The 15175-nt window shown below is 41.8% G+C and overlaps 1 pseudogene; it reads left to right on the top strand.

The window, feature by feature from the left end:
• LOC137345741 (netrin-G1-like) overlaps positions 1-15175 on the top strand; it is a 278383-nt pseudogene that overhangs the window by 77964 nt on the left and 185244 nt on the right.

Genomic DNA, 15175 nt, shown 5'->3' with positions numbered 1-15175 from the left:
CCACTATGAGGAACAAAGGCATGGGATGTCCACTGGAGCCCATGGGCTACAGGTCATCCTTGAGGGCATAGAGATGTGTCTCCATCCTCTCTACATGTGCAATCGCCTCTGACACTGGTGCTCTGACATCCGATAGAATGTCATGTGAGGCCTGCAGATGCACGGCAACCATAATGGAGAGCTCCCCTTGGAAGCTGCTGCTCATGACTGGGGGCCTCGACGTGGATCGCACCTGCCTGTTGGTACTGCCTCTGGCGCATACAGAAACTCACGTGCAGGGGATTACACAATGTAGGATGAGACATATCTATTCCCATGTGATAAATAAAGTTGAACCCTTCATGTATTCGAAGGTTCCTAACAGGGATTGGCATTGACGGGTACAACAGCTGCTTTCCTGGATCAACTATGTGACATGCCATGGCATTGCCCATCTTGGCCAACACTCAGTGGCACAGCATGACCACATCAAAATCCTACCAGCTGAATCGAATGCCCCCCCCCCATCCGTATAAACTTAATGCTCCTGCCCTTTCTGGCACCCTCCCAACACACAGGGTGCCGAGTGTGCCATTGCCCCCTCACAAATACAGAACGTACACTGTTAATGGAGGGATGGTACACGGTACCTCCCTTCATGCCAGCACAGTTTTCCCTCCAGTAATCCCAGAGCCCCTCCCTTTAAGAATGCAGAGTGAGACCCCTCTGTACCCCCCTCCCTCCTCCGTTTTAGAATGCAGAGATAGACCCCTGCATATCCCTCCCTCTCTCCTCCCTTCCGTAATGCAGACTGAGGCCCCTGAATAATTCACTGGTGACAACTTCTGCCTCTGAGGACCCGCCGGCTTTTCAATTCGTGAACAGCCGCCCGTTCAGCAGAAAAATCCAGAAGTGTCAGTGGAGAGGCGGTGGGCTGCATAATCAGCAAAGGTACCATATGCTAATTGTGGTGCCGCCACTGTGCGGTGGGGGGAGGGGAGGGGCCACACCAAGATCCCGCCGCCGGCAGTAATATGCAGCGGGCCCTTCTCAATGTCATGGGTGGTGGCGGGCCTCTCCCCGTAGCATTTTACTGGCCCTCGCGCTGCTACCCACTGGTAAAATCAAGCCCACTATCAAAGAAAGGTATAGATAGCAGAGGTACGATTATCTGACCATTGATAATCATCAGATTAGTGAATAGTGCCAGGGAACTGACGGACAGCTAATGTGATTCTTGTATTTAACAGTGGGTGCAACAAGATGCTTTGTGAGATAGATTGCTGTGATTAGAGATTGTTGTATTAAGATAGATTGAGTAGAATAGCCTTTGTTTCCCTGGAGTTTAGAAAAATGAGAGGTGATCTCTTTGAAATATACAAGATTGTGAGAGGGATTGACAGGGTAGATGAGAGACTGTTTCCCCCTGGCTGAAGAGTCCAGAACTAGGGGGCAGTGTCTCAGGATAAGGAGTCAACCATTTACACTGAGATGAGGAGAAATTTATTCACTCAGAGCGTTGTGAATCTTTGAAATTGTGCACTCAATAGTGCTGTGGATATTCAGTCATTGAGTATCTTAAAGACTGAGCTCAGTAGATTTTTGGAGTCCAAGGAAATTTCGGGATAATTGTTTTGTGTGGGAATGTGGTGTTGAGGTTGTGGATCAACCGTGACCTTAATAAATTGTGAAGCAGGTTCGAGTGGCCAAATGGTCTACTCCTGCTCCTACTTCTTATTTATTTATATTTTTTATTTTTTATTTAGAGATACAGCACTGAACCAGGCCCTTCGGCCCACCGAGTCTGTGCCGACCATCAACCTCCCATTTATACTAATCCTACACTAATCCCATAATCTTACCACATCCCCACCTGTACCTATATTCTCCTACCACCTATACTAGGGGCAATTTATAATGGCCAATTTACCTATCAACCTGCAAGTCTTTTGTTGGTGGGAGGAAACCTGAGTACCCAGAGAAAACCCACGCAGACACAGGGAGAACTTGCAAACTCCACACAGGCAGTACCCAGAATTGAACTCGGGTCGCTGGAGCTGTGAGGCTGCGGTGCTAACCACTGCGCCACTGTGCCATATATTTCATTCTTAAGTGATTCATTACAAACAATAAATCTTGGATTCTATTCTGTTAGTATATTTATTCTGTCAGTAAATAAGGAAAAGTAGCATTCGGCAAAACAGACTGAGGAGCGGACAGTGATAAACACACTTGGCCGGTACAATTAAACTCTCACAATCTGACAGCATCCTAATAACACCTTCAAATTACATTTGCTCACCAGAATTCTACTGGAAGTTTCATCAGTTCATTCTGAGCAATTATTCACACACTGCCACACCCTCTGTCTCACATTCCTTCTCCATCTCCTTCTAGTTTACCTCCTCTGTCTCTCCCTCTATCATTCCTCTCTCAATCTCTCTTCACTGTCTCTTACTTCCTTTAATTATCATTTTCCCATAACATTCATCCTAATATTCTGCGCCTGCATTCTGTTCATCTGCCTTGTGTTCAATGCTCCTATTCCCAGAGTCAATTTGTTCAATGATGAAGCCTTTGTGAATAGTTTAACTTTTCTATAGATCATACAAACCTCCACCAGTTCACCTATACTGTCCACTTCATCTACAATGAATCGAAAGCATCTTCCATGCACACCTTACAATAATAGAAATTCCTTCTCCTGCGAATCATCAGAAAAATCAGTTCAATAGCCAGTCATCTGAAGCAGCATCACACAGGCACACACACAAGAATGAAATATTATTTCATAACAGTGATAACCAATAAATATGTTGAAATCCCAGTTAAACTGAACCATATTATTAGGAGGGAGAACATTGAGCTGCCTCCTTGTAACACTGAGACTGTGAGCTGTCCCCATTATCAATCACTGATACCACATTCATAAAGATATTACAGGACAGGTTAGTCTCACAACATGAACCTGTTAACAAATCCTGATAGTCTTATTCCTGCTCTTTAGTCCAGATTCCTGATTCCAACCATTCAATGCAGGCAATAATCCAGTAACATTAACAGGGTTGGATAAAGAAACATCATTACAGAAATAATGCAGCTGCTGCAAGACAGAAAGAGCAGAAGCTGAGGATATCCCAGCATTCAACTGCTGAAACAGAACAGACAGCTTTGTAAAACACCAAGTGAGAAATAACACCGAGCACAGCAGCACAGTTAACACCATTTTATACCATTAACAGATGATATACTGACTTACCAGGAACTCCAACAGCTGCAAGAATTGGATAGTAAATACCTTCTATCTGATGGATTACTGGATGTCCCATTTCTGTGAGAAGCACGATTTCTGTTGATCTGGAACCAACTGCTCTGGCAGACACTCTGAGCTGATTCACTGCAATGGGTCCTGATTTATACAGGGGATCAGTCTCCAGTGACATGGTTATACCCCTGATCATTGCTATTAGTTACACACATTTGAACAAACACATTACATCAGCAGCTTTGACTCTGATGTAAATAATGTGGTGGATAAAAGACTTACATCTCAAAGTCCAGGATATTATCTTAGTTGGACCTCCCTCGGGAATAAAGCTGAAAGCTCTGCTCATTACAGGACTGATCCTACAATAAGGAGCAACTTCATTTACAGTTTTCATATGATTGTCTTGACCATGTTCACTGCTGTTGAATCAATGATAAATGTTACTGATTTCTCCACAGTCTACACTGAATCCAGGGACACGAGCAGACCTGTTTCACTCTGTTCCTGCAGTTTCCCACTTAAAATATGAACTTTGAGTTTCTGGCATGGGTATAGTTAAAGGCCATGTTCGGGATTGCAGCCTAGAAATTACTGTGGGTTATATTAGGGGACGGACACTGAACGTGTCCCATTAACATTCCTGTCTCTGCTATTTTACTGCAGATGTTTACCTGGTTATTCTACATTGGCTGATGTCTCCAGTAAAATAAGAACTGTGTCACCCCCTGCCTCCATTCCTCCAGTTCACTCCTGACTGTCCACCTAACCTCCACTTTCCATCAATGTCAACTGATCCAAAACTCTGCTGTCCATATCCAGCCCACATCAAGTCCCACTCTCCCATCACCCTCACCCTTACCGACGCACATTGGCTCCCAGTCCTAATGCCTTAAGTTTAAAATTGTCATCCTTTTTTTTCAATCCCTCCAGGTCCTCACCCCTCTCCATCTGCAGTCTCCCCACCAAACCTGTGACAAGCCCACTCGTAATCTCTCCATACCTCTGAAACTGCCCTCCTTCAGTGGGAGTGACCTTGCTTGGTTCCATTCTCACTGACTTGTTTATAGCCAGAGCATCTCCAGCAATGGCTTCTCTTCCCTGACCAGGACCGTTACCTCTGGAATCCCTGAACTTTCCATTCTTACTCCCTCCTCTTCCTCATCTACATGTTGCCCAGTGGCAACATCATGTACATGGGGTCAGCTTCCACATGTGTTCTGACAACACCCAGCTCCAGCTCTCCACCATCTCTCTCGACCCTCCACTATCTCAGTGTTATCAGACATTTTTATATTTTTTGCCTCGGGTTGTGAGCATCACTGCCAAGGCCAGCATTAATCACCCCTTCCTAATTGTCTTTGAGAAGGTGGTAGTGAGCCACATACTTGAACCACTGCAGTCCGTGCGGTGCAGATACAACGACAGTGCAGTTAGGGAGGGAGTTCTAGGTTTTTGATCCAGCGACAATGAAAGAATGTTGCTATAGTTGCAAACCAGAATGGTTTGTGACTTTGAGGAGAAATTGCAGTTGTTAGTGTTCCCATCTGCCTTCTGCCCTTGTCCTTCTAGCTGGTAGAGGTTGTGAGTTTGGAAGGTGCTGTCTAAGCAGCCATGGGTGAGTTGCTGCAGTGGATCTTGTATATGGTACATGTAGCAGCCACTGTACGTCAGTGGCGGAGGGAGTGAATGTTTAAGGTGCTGATCAATCGGGTTGCTTTTTCCTGGCTGGTGTTGAGCTGGTTGAGTATTGTTTAAGCTACACTTATCCAAGCAAGTGATTGACAGGCTTTGGGGATTCAGGAGGTGAACCCCAGCCTCTGACCTGCTCTTGTAGCCACAGTTTTATATGGCTTGTCAATTTAAGTTTCTGGTCAATGGTAACCCTCCAGGATGTTGATGCTGGGGGATTCAGTAATGACAATGCCATTCAATGTCAAAAAGAGATGGTTGATTCTCTCCTGTTGGAGATGGTCTTTGCCTGGCACATGTGTGACATGAATGTTACTTGTCACATATCAGGCTAAGCCTGAATGCTGTCCAGGTTTTGCTGTCCGCAAGAATGGACTATGTATTGTGCTGAACACTGTGCAATCATCTGCAAACATCCCATTTCTGACCTTATATTGGAGGGAAGGTCATTAATGAAGCAGCTAAGGATGCTTAGGCTGAGGAAACTACCCTGAGGAACACCTGCATTGATGTCCTGGACTGAGATGTTTGGCCTCCAACAAGCATAACCATATTCCTTTGTATTGGGTACAACTCTAGCCAGTGGAGAGATTTCCCTGATTCCCATTGACTTCAGTTTTGCTCGGGCTCTTTGATGCTACAATTGGTCAAATTCTGCCTCGATGTTAAGGGAAATCACTCTCACATCACCTCTGGAATTCAGCTCTTTTGCCCATGTTTGCCCCCAAGGTTGTAATGAGGTCTGGAGCTGAGTGACCCTGGAGAATCCCAAACTCACCATCGGTGAGCAGGTTGTTGCTGAGTAAGTGTCTCTTGTTCAAACTGTCAATGACATTTTTCATCACTTTGCTAATGATTGAGAGTAGATTGATAGGTGGACATAGCTGGGCAACTTTCCACAGGTCTGTGCCTTTGTTGTAATTGTAATGGAACAGCTTGGCTAAGGACACAGCTAGTTCTGGAGCACCTGTCTTCAGCACTACAGCCAGGATGTTGCTGTATTCAAGGCTTTCAGCCACTTCTTGATAACACATGGATTAAAACATGCTAGGAGAATTAGTAAAGGAATTGTTCGCAAAAATAAAAAAACAGGAACCAATGGATGAAAAATGTTGGAGAACATGAGGAGAATTATTTTAAATCATGAAGAAAGAGAGTTGACTAAATAACTGGAAATAGGATCGTGACAAGGTTAGCAAGAGTAAACAGAATAGATATAGAGAGAATGTGGGGGCACCATGAGGTAATGAAGAGGCAAAATAAAAGGATCATTGGTGAACATTTGTCAACGAAGGAGCATCAGAATACATTATCATCGACAGAAGAATTGGTGCAGGAACTGTGGAAGATCCAGGGTAAAATAAATGGGTTGATGCAGGCAAACAATGAGATTGACCAAAATCTAGACTTTACTAGAGGTGTCACGTGTGGCCTGTATGAAGAATTGGTGAAGAATGTGCTACAGAAGGGATGGAGTACATAGAGGCTAATTGAATCCCTTCATTTATTCATGATGAACAACTGAGAAAATGCGCCAAAGAAACCAGGAAACAGATCATAATATGGTGCACCAGATGGGAATACTGCCCCCCACCACCCACCCCCCCACCCCCACCGCACCTCCCCCCTCACACCCACCCCAAGGTGTGGTGTTATTGGCACTACCCATGTTAGCAGAGAATGGGAGTCAGTCTCAGAAAGTGTACCAGGCAGAGACTATCAGAGAGATTGAAGACTCTGGTATAGTCCTGATGAGGAAACAATATGAAGAATATCCACATCATCTGATAAGGAATGGGGGGAATCTTGTCCAGCACCAGATATGGAATGCAGCCCCTTAAAATAAACTATTTGGGTCTGTCGGTGTGATGTGTTGCAACAACAGATCACTTCAGCCTGTGGGTGCACAACTGATGAGGAATCACCCAATTATAAGATTAGTCTAAGACTCTGGGAAGAGGGTCTGTCTAATAGAACCTACAAAGGCAAGGGAAGGTAATGTGTGACCATCACAGCTGCCTTTATGGCTGTTGGATTGATCAGATGACCCACTAATTCTTCATATTCCCAACTGAAAGAAAAACAAATCACTGATAAACTTGGTGTGCATGCACCATCATAATGTAACACACTCCCAAGTGAAACTGCCTTTGGAGAATGGGACCATTCAGACAATCCCAGATATCAGACATTCTGTAATCCCTCTACCCATCAGTCTGAAATCCATAATCTACAGAACGAGAACATCACAGAAACATACCGTGCACACGCTGCACAACAATAAGCAAATACAGCAGGCAATAAAGTATCTAGGAAGTCAGGGATGTGCCCACCAGTGTGGAATTAACCCATAGGTAGATTATTTCAGAAGGGATTTGTGATAGAGCAAGTGATGATGCTGGTAATCCTGATCATTGAATGATGCTGTGTGATGGGGTTGATAATGAATACTTTAAAAAAGGAAAAATAAAGATTTAACAAGGTCCCTGAAGGAAGTGAAACTTATTAAAATAGATGTGTAAATCTCTTTGCTGAGAGGAAACCCACAGAGAAGAAACAATAACAAATATAGTAAGGCATGTTCATACATGACACAGAGAGAGAGGGAGAGAGAGAGAGATAAAGATTAGCCTGGCAACAGTCAGTGTGTTCACAGAATATCGCATCTCTAACAGCAACAGTAATCGCTGATCACAGACAACCAACAACATATTAAGAATTTGGCTAAAGATTACAATATAAGGCAATGTGCCGTAAAAGGAACTAATCAGGAGGTAAATGGGAAAATTAAGAAAAACAGTGTATGATTGGAAGCTTTTTTTTTAAGATAGGTAGGGTTTCATGATAAAAATACGTTCTTACTGACAATTGTTCTCTATCTTGTTACGAACGAGGTGGGAGTAATGCACTGTCAATTCAGTCCCATTACTCCACAGGTCACAGCATATGATTAAAGTTTCCCACCTATCAGAAATTAACTAAATTAATCATTTTATTAATACCCAGAATAAAACACACCAAACCAGGTATCTTTAAACAACAACAAATTAACTATTTATTAATAAACTAAACCTTAAATAAAATTGAGATAAATCTATGTCTGAAAAGACTTTATAACTTCTTATTCCTCCTAAACCTTATGCACACACACATACATTCAAAAACTAATGGTTAACCGGATCTAAAATGATAGTTGTATTCGAGCTGTTTCTTAGGATTAATAAAACCACTGGATTGCAAGTCCTAGTTGGTTACTCGCCCAGATCAGTGAGGTGTCCTAGAGTTGAATATTCAGATGCCAATCAAAGTCTCCAGGTGTGTTTAATGAACAGTCTGTAATGGATAGGTGGTCAGGGCACTTCGGCTGCAGTAGGCATCACACAGATCTTTCAACAAGGAGTATAACAGCAGGTCTATTTAGATGTTGAATTAGCAGTCTATCACTGGAAACTTTAGTGAGTTTCTCGAACTCCCAGAAAAAAAAAGGCAACAGAAAGTCACTCCTGAGGCCTCGACTTCTCAGAGACTGGAAGTAAAAAGGAATTTGCTACCTCCAACAATGCAAAGATTCCTTTCCAGGGGTATTTTCCTCTTTAGGTGAAATGCAACCTGCTTTCCAATGTAGATTTTCTGCTGAGTTCTTCCTTCAAGGAGAGCACACTTCGCTGGCCTGCCAGATCAAACTGGTTCTAGCCAGTTCTTACACATAGTTAAACTATACAATACAGCATGTGACGGCATCTCTCGTTGCTTCGGAATAGGCTTGCAGCTCGCACACACTGCTCCCAGAAAATATTTAAACCTTTTCAGTCTTAAAGCACACAGACCACCCACCCCCCAACCCCCACCCCCCAACCCCCCCTTTATTTTTAACAGAGAAAAACAAAACACTTCCATGACAATCTGCTAATCAAATCCACTTTTAAATTGTTTTGTATGCTGCAGGAAGAAATCTTGACTGACTTTGTTACTACTCAAGGGAGCATCACAATTATTTGTAACAGTTATCAAGCCCAATATAACAATTAACGATAAGCTTATTTCCCTTTCTATTGATTAGAATTTCTAATTTAACAACTGCTTGTAGATGTTCTCCTCATACTCTTGATATCAAGGCTAATTAAAAAATAAAATTAATTTAATAGCCAGTATATTGATTCAATTCAATTTAACAATTAACTTTAACATTATTCACCTGTGTAGTAGTTATCAAGCCCAATTTACCAATTAACTGCAAACTTAGCCCCCATTCTATTGTACATCATTTCCAATGGAACAATACTAGTAGCTTTGTACACACACACCCAATATCCAGACCAATTTAAGAATTAACTGTAGCTTTCTTCCATGTGTATTGATTATCAAGCAGAACGGAACAATTGACAGCAACCTTTTATGCCATCGCACTTATTATGACTAAATTAACAATTAACACACTTTACTAGTTAGTGTATTTGTTGCATACAATTAAATAAAACTGTAACTTTATTGCCCAATGTATTGTTTATCATAATCCAATATGACAATGAACTGTAATTGTATGTACCAGTGTATTATTTATTTCTTTTGTTTTCTTTTGGGCCTCCTTATCTCGAGAGACAATGGATACGCACCTGGAAGTGGTCAGTGGTTTGTGAAGCAGCGCCTGGAGTGGCTATAAAGGCCAATTCTAGAGTGACAGGCTTTTCCACAGGTGCTGCAGAGAAATTTGTTTGTCGGGGCTGTTGCACTGTTGGCTCTCCCCTTGCGTCTCTGTCTTTTTTCCTGCCAACTACTAAGTCTCTTTGACTCGCCACATTTTAGCCCCGTCTTTATGGCTGCCCGCCAGCTCTGGTGAACGCTGGCAACTGACTCCCACGACTTGTGATCAATGTCACAGGATTTCATGTCGCGTTTGCAGACGTCTTTATAGCGGAGACATGGACGGCCGGTTATTATACCAAATTTAAATGACTGTAAACTTTTTGACCTGTGTATTACTTAATATGCCAGTTCTATCATCAACTGAAACACACTTAACCTGTGTATTAATCATGTCCAATTTAACAATTAACTGTAGCTTTGTCCCCATACACACTTATCAGGAACAATTTATCAGTTACCTAATTTTGTTATCCAGTGGATGTGCTATATTCAATTGAACAATTGACTAAAACTTTACTCCACTGCATACTGCTTATCAATTCCTATCTGACAACCAACAGTAACTTTATCTCCCTGTGTGTTTGTTATCAAGTCTAATTTAACAATTAAATGTAACCTTAATCTCGGTTTAGTTTTAGAAACCCAATATCACAATTAATTGTAACTTTATGCTGTGTATTAGCTATCAGGACCAATTTAACAATTAGCTATAATTTATTACACAGAGCATGACTAGGAAAGCACAAGTTAGAAGGAACTGTAACTTTATTATAACTGTGTATTGGTCTTCAAACCCAATTTAGCAATTAACTATAGCCTCATTAACCTGTGTATTCTTAGCCAACCAAATACAATAATTAGATGTCACTTTATATGCTGTGTAGTAGTTACCATGTCTAACTAAACAACTAACAGTAACTTAATTACGATGCGTGTTGCTTATCATGCCCAATTAAACAATTAGCTGTAATCATATTCCCCTGTATATTGGTATTCACGTCCAATTAAACAATTATTTGTAACTTTATTCCTATGTGTACTAATTATCAAGCCAAATTAAACAATTAACTAATATTATTTCCCTTTGTATTGAATATCATGTCCAATTAAACAATTGAGTGTAATTTTATTCCTCTGTTTATTGGTTAACAGCCAAGTTAATAATTAACTGTAGCTTTGTACTGGTGTACATTTGTTATCAGGACCAACTTAACATTTAAATCATTTTATTTCTAAATGTATTCATTATATGCAAGCGCTATCTAACAATAACTGTAACTTTATTCCATTGTGTATCGGTTATCAAGTCCAATGTAACAATTAGGTGTAATATTACTCGCTTATGTATCAGTTGAAAAACCAAATTGTACAATTAATTATAAATTTATTCCACTGAACAGTTATTAATCTCAATTTAAGGATAAACGGCAACCTTATTTTCCTGTGCATTGTTAACAAGCCCAATATAACAAGTCTACGAGTTACCATGCCCAATTTAGCAGTTAGCTGCAACTTTATTCCCCATTGTATTGCCTGTCAAGTCCAGTTTAAAAATCAACACATGCCTTTTTACACATGTGCACTTGGTTACACAACCTATCTATTAATTAACTCATTTTATTAATCAGTATGTATCCGATTGAACGATTAACTGCAACTTTATTTACTTAAGCATTCTTTGATCATAATCCAAGATACAAATAAACTATTTATATGCACCTGACTATAATTTACATACCAAATTTAAATAACTAACATTTTGCCATTTGTATTGCTTAAGATGCTTTATTTTAGAATTAACTGAAAAGCTCTTAATCTGTCTATTCGTTATCTTGTCCAATGTAATAATTTAGTGTATCAATGTACTCCATGCATTGGTTTTCATGATGAGTTAAACCATTAACTATTTTTATTAGGCAATGTTTTGTTATATTCAATTGAACAATTAACTGTAAATTTCGTCCTCTGCACACTGCTTATCGGGTCAAAATGAACAAAAAGCAGTAATTTTATTGTGCTTTGTATTGTTTATTGCATCCAGTTAAACTATATCTGTAACTTTACTCCATTCTGTATTGGTTGTCATGCCCAATTTAACAATGAACTGTAACTTTATTCCCGTTTGTGGTGTTACCAAGTTCACTATAACAATTAACTGCAACCTTATTTCCTGTGCATTAGTTATTAAGCACAATAAACAATTAAATGTAACTTGGTATTCTGTATATTATTATTGGGTCCAATTTACCAATTAACTGTAACTTTATTCAGTTATGCATTGGCAACAATGTTGCCAATTAAACAATTATCTGTAACCATATTCTCCTGTGTATTGTCAATCAAGATACAATAAAGAATAAACTAGAATCTTTTCTCCATGTGTATTTTAACAAGTTTAATATAACAATTAGCTATAGTTTTCTATCCTGTGTACTAGTTATCCAATCCAATTTTACTACTGACTTTATCTTTATTCCCTAATGCATTGGCTATCAAATCCAATCAAGCCATTAATTATAAGCTTATTCTCCTGCACATTGTTATCAAGCCCAATATAACAATTAATGGTAACTTTATTCAGCAGTGCACTATTTATTGTATCAAATTTAACTAACAGGAATGTTTTCCCCCTCTGTGTTGCTTCCTATGCCCATTTTTATAATTTATTCAATGTCCAGACTTGTGTACTCATTATCTTGTCCAAATTAGTTTGTAACTGCAACTATGCATGGCTGCATTCATTATCGTGAACAATTAAACAATAAACTAATTTTATTAGCTAGTGTTCCTGTTCTATGCAATTGAATAATAAACAGTAAATTTATTCCATGACATGTTGCTTTAGTCAAATTTTAAAATAACTAACTTGATAACCCAATGCATGAATCTTCAAGCCCAATTTTACAATTCAATATAATCTTATTCTTCTGGGGATTATCAATTAACTGTAACTATATTTGCTGTGCTTTAGTTATGAACTCCCCTACAAACCTTCCTCCAGCCCAAAAAACATCCATTAACCACTTCTCTTTCTTTCCTGTCACTCAGCCAATTCCTTATCCATGTTGTTACCATCCCTTTTATTCCATGAGCGATACATTTGCTCAGAAGTCTGTTGTGTGGCACTGTATCAAATGCTTTTTGAAAATCCATATACACTACATCAACAGCATTGCCCTCATCAACCTTCCCTGTTACCTCCTCAAAAAACTCCAGCAAATTAGTTAAACATGATGTTCCCTTATGGCTTTCCTTAATTAACCTGCATTTGTCCGTGTGACTATTAATTTTGTCTCAAATTATTTTTTCTAGAAGGTTACACACCACTGAAATTAATACTGATGAGCCCGTAGTTGCTGGGCATATCTTTACACCCTTTTTTGAACAATTCTGAGGTGAGAACCTGGTGCGGTGGGGGGAGGAATAACACTTTCAGGGCAGGAGGGGCAGAGGAGTGGGGAAAACATTTTTTATTGGCTGTGGGGATGGTGGGAAGAGGTTGAAGGGCAAACAGTGCAAAATTTGGGGTTTTAAGGTCAGGACTGTCAAAAATAGTTTCTCGGAGAAGGGAGAGGGAAATAAATTTCTTGTTTGATCACTGCGGGGTCGAAATAGCATTTTTATGTTCAATTTAATGTTTTTATTGAAATGAACAGTGTTGGCCCCTTCAAAATTTTACATAGCTGTCAGGGATTGAAGCCCTTTAAAAATGGCGTCAACACAAGTGCCTGCACGGTAGTGCCGGACGCCGTCGCCACGGATGCGATGGGCCCCTCTACGTCATCGGGGCGGCCACCCTGCCCCCTCAATTTAAATCAGCCCCTGCATGTAATATCTCGGGGGCTGTGCAGCGCCCTCACATGTCAGAAGGGTGTTGCTGTCACAGTGTGCCAGCGTGGAGCGTAGCACACTAATAACATCCAGCCCCCTACAATTTTTGCACCTGTCTGTAATTTCCTTGCAAGTTTGTTCCTCCACGTCCTTCCCACTAGCTGGTGGCATATAGGCAACACCCAGCAATGTCATAGAGTCATAGGCCGAAATTTTACGCCGCCCCAGCGGGTCGGATGGTGGCGTGTGGGCAGCGTAAAATTGAGCAGCAGGCTCCGGGAGGCCTAACCATCTCGATTCCACCTCCGACCAAGTTTACGGAGGTCCGGCGGGGTGGTGGGTGCGGGGTGTGAGAAGCGGCCCGCCCGCCCGCCCGAGGCCAATAAAAACCCTTAAGTGGCGCTTAACAGCCACTTAAGGGCCCTAGCCCACCTCCACGGGTATCTTACCTGTGGCAAGCGGGTGTGCAGGGGACGTGAAAGGCCGCTCAGCTATAGCTGCCAGATTTTTCGCACCCAGGGGTGCGGGGGAGATCTGGCAATCGGACACAGGGCCGCCCCACCTCCCAACCCAACCCTGGGATCCAAGACACCCCTTTCCCCCAAACAACTACCCTAGCCTCACCAGGGCACAACCAATTCCCCTGGTGAGGCAACCCAAACTTACCTTCAGTCCCGGCTCCTTAGTATCCTTTTGCAGTCCCAGCAGTGGCCACCGCTCCCGGAGGTGCTGCTGAGACTAAGAGCTGCCAGCCCACTGATTGGCCGGCAGCTCACTGAGGCGGGACCACCTCCCTCAGGTGAGTGGAAGTCCCACCTCGAACCAATTAAAGCCTGGGGAAGCGGGTTCAGCACCGACATTTATGTCGGGGTCTGGCTCCCGTCCACCCAGTGTAAAATTCCGGCCATAGAATCATAGAGTTATACAGCACAGAAACAGGCCCTTCAGTCCATCATGTCTGTGCTGGCCATCCAGCACCCAACTATTCTCATCCCATATTCCTGCACTTGGTCCGTAGCCTTGTATGCTATGGCATTTCAAGTGCTCATCTAAATACTTCTTCAATGTTGTAAGGGTTCCTGCCTCCACCACCCCTTCAGGCAGTGCTTTCCCGATTCCAACCACCCATTGGGTGAAAAATGTTTTCCTCAAATCCCCTCTAAACCTCCTACCCCTTATCCTAAATCTATGCCCCCTGGTTCTTGACCCCACCACTAAGGGAAAAAGTTTCTTCCTATCTAACTAATCAATGCCCCTCATAATCTTGTACATCTCAACCATGTCCCCTTTCAGCCTTCTCTGCCCCGAGGAAAGCAACCCTAGCCTTTTCAGTCTCTCTTCATTGCTGAAATATTCCAGCCCAGGCAACATCCTGGTGAATCTCCTCTGCACCCTCTCCATTGCAATCACATCCTTCCTATAGTGTGGAGACCATGTAACTGCACCTTTTTTGTTCCTTAGCTCTAGCCAAATTGATTCTGTCCTTGACCCATGTGGGACATCCTTTTTCTCCAGCATTGCACTGCTCTCCTTAATCAAAGCTCTCACCCCTCTCCCTTTTTTCCCTTTTCTATCTTTCTTGAATATCCAGAATATTTAACATCTCGTCCTGCCCTTCTTTGAGCCAGGTCCCTGTTATAGCCACAACATCATAGTTCCACATGGCAATCTGTGCCTGTACCTCACCAATCTTATAAACCACACTCCGTGCATTCGCATACATACTCATTAACCCTGATTTTGACCTTATTACTTTCTCCCTTA

Source organism: Heterodontus francisci, chromosome 29, assembly GCF_036365525.1.
Source record: "Heterodontus francisci isolate sHetFra1 chromosome 29, sHetFra1.hap1, whole genome shotgun sequence".
NCBI classification, from domain to species: Eukaryota; Metazoa; Chordata; class Chondrichthyes; order Heterodontiformes; family Heterodontidae; genus Heterodontus; species Heterodontus francisci.
Note: the sequence above shows the minus strand (reverse complement) of the source record. Positions and strands in the feature narration are given on the sequence as shown.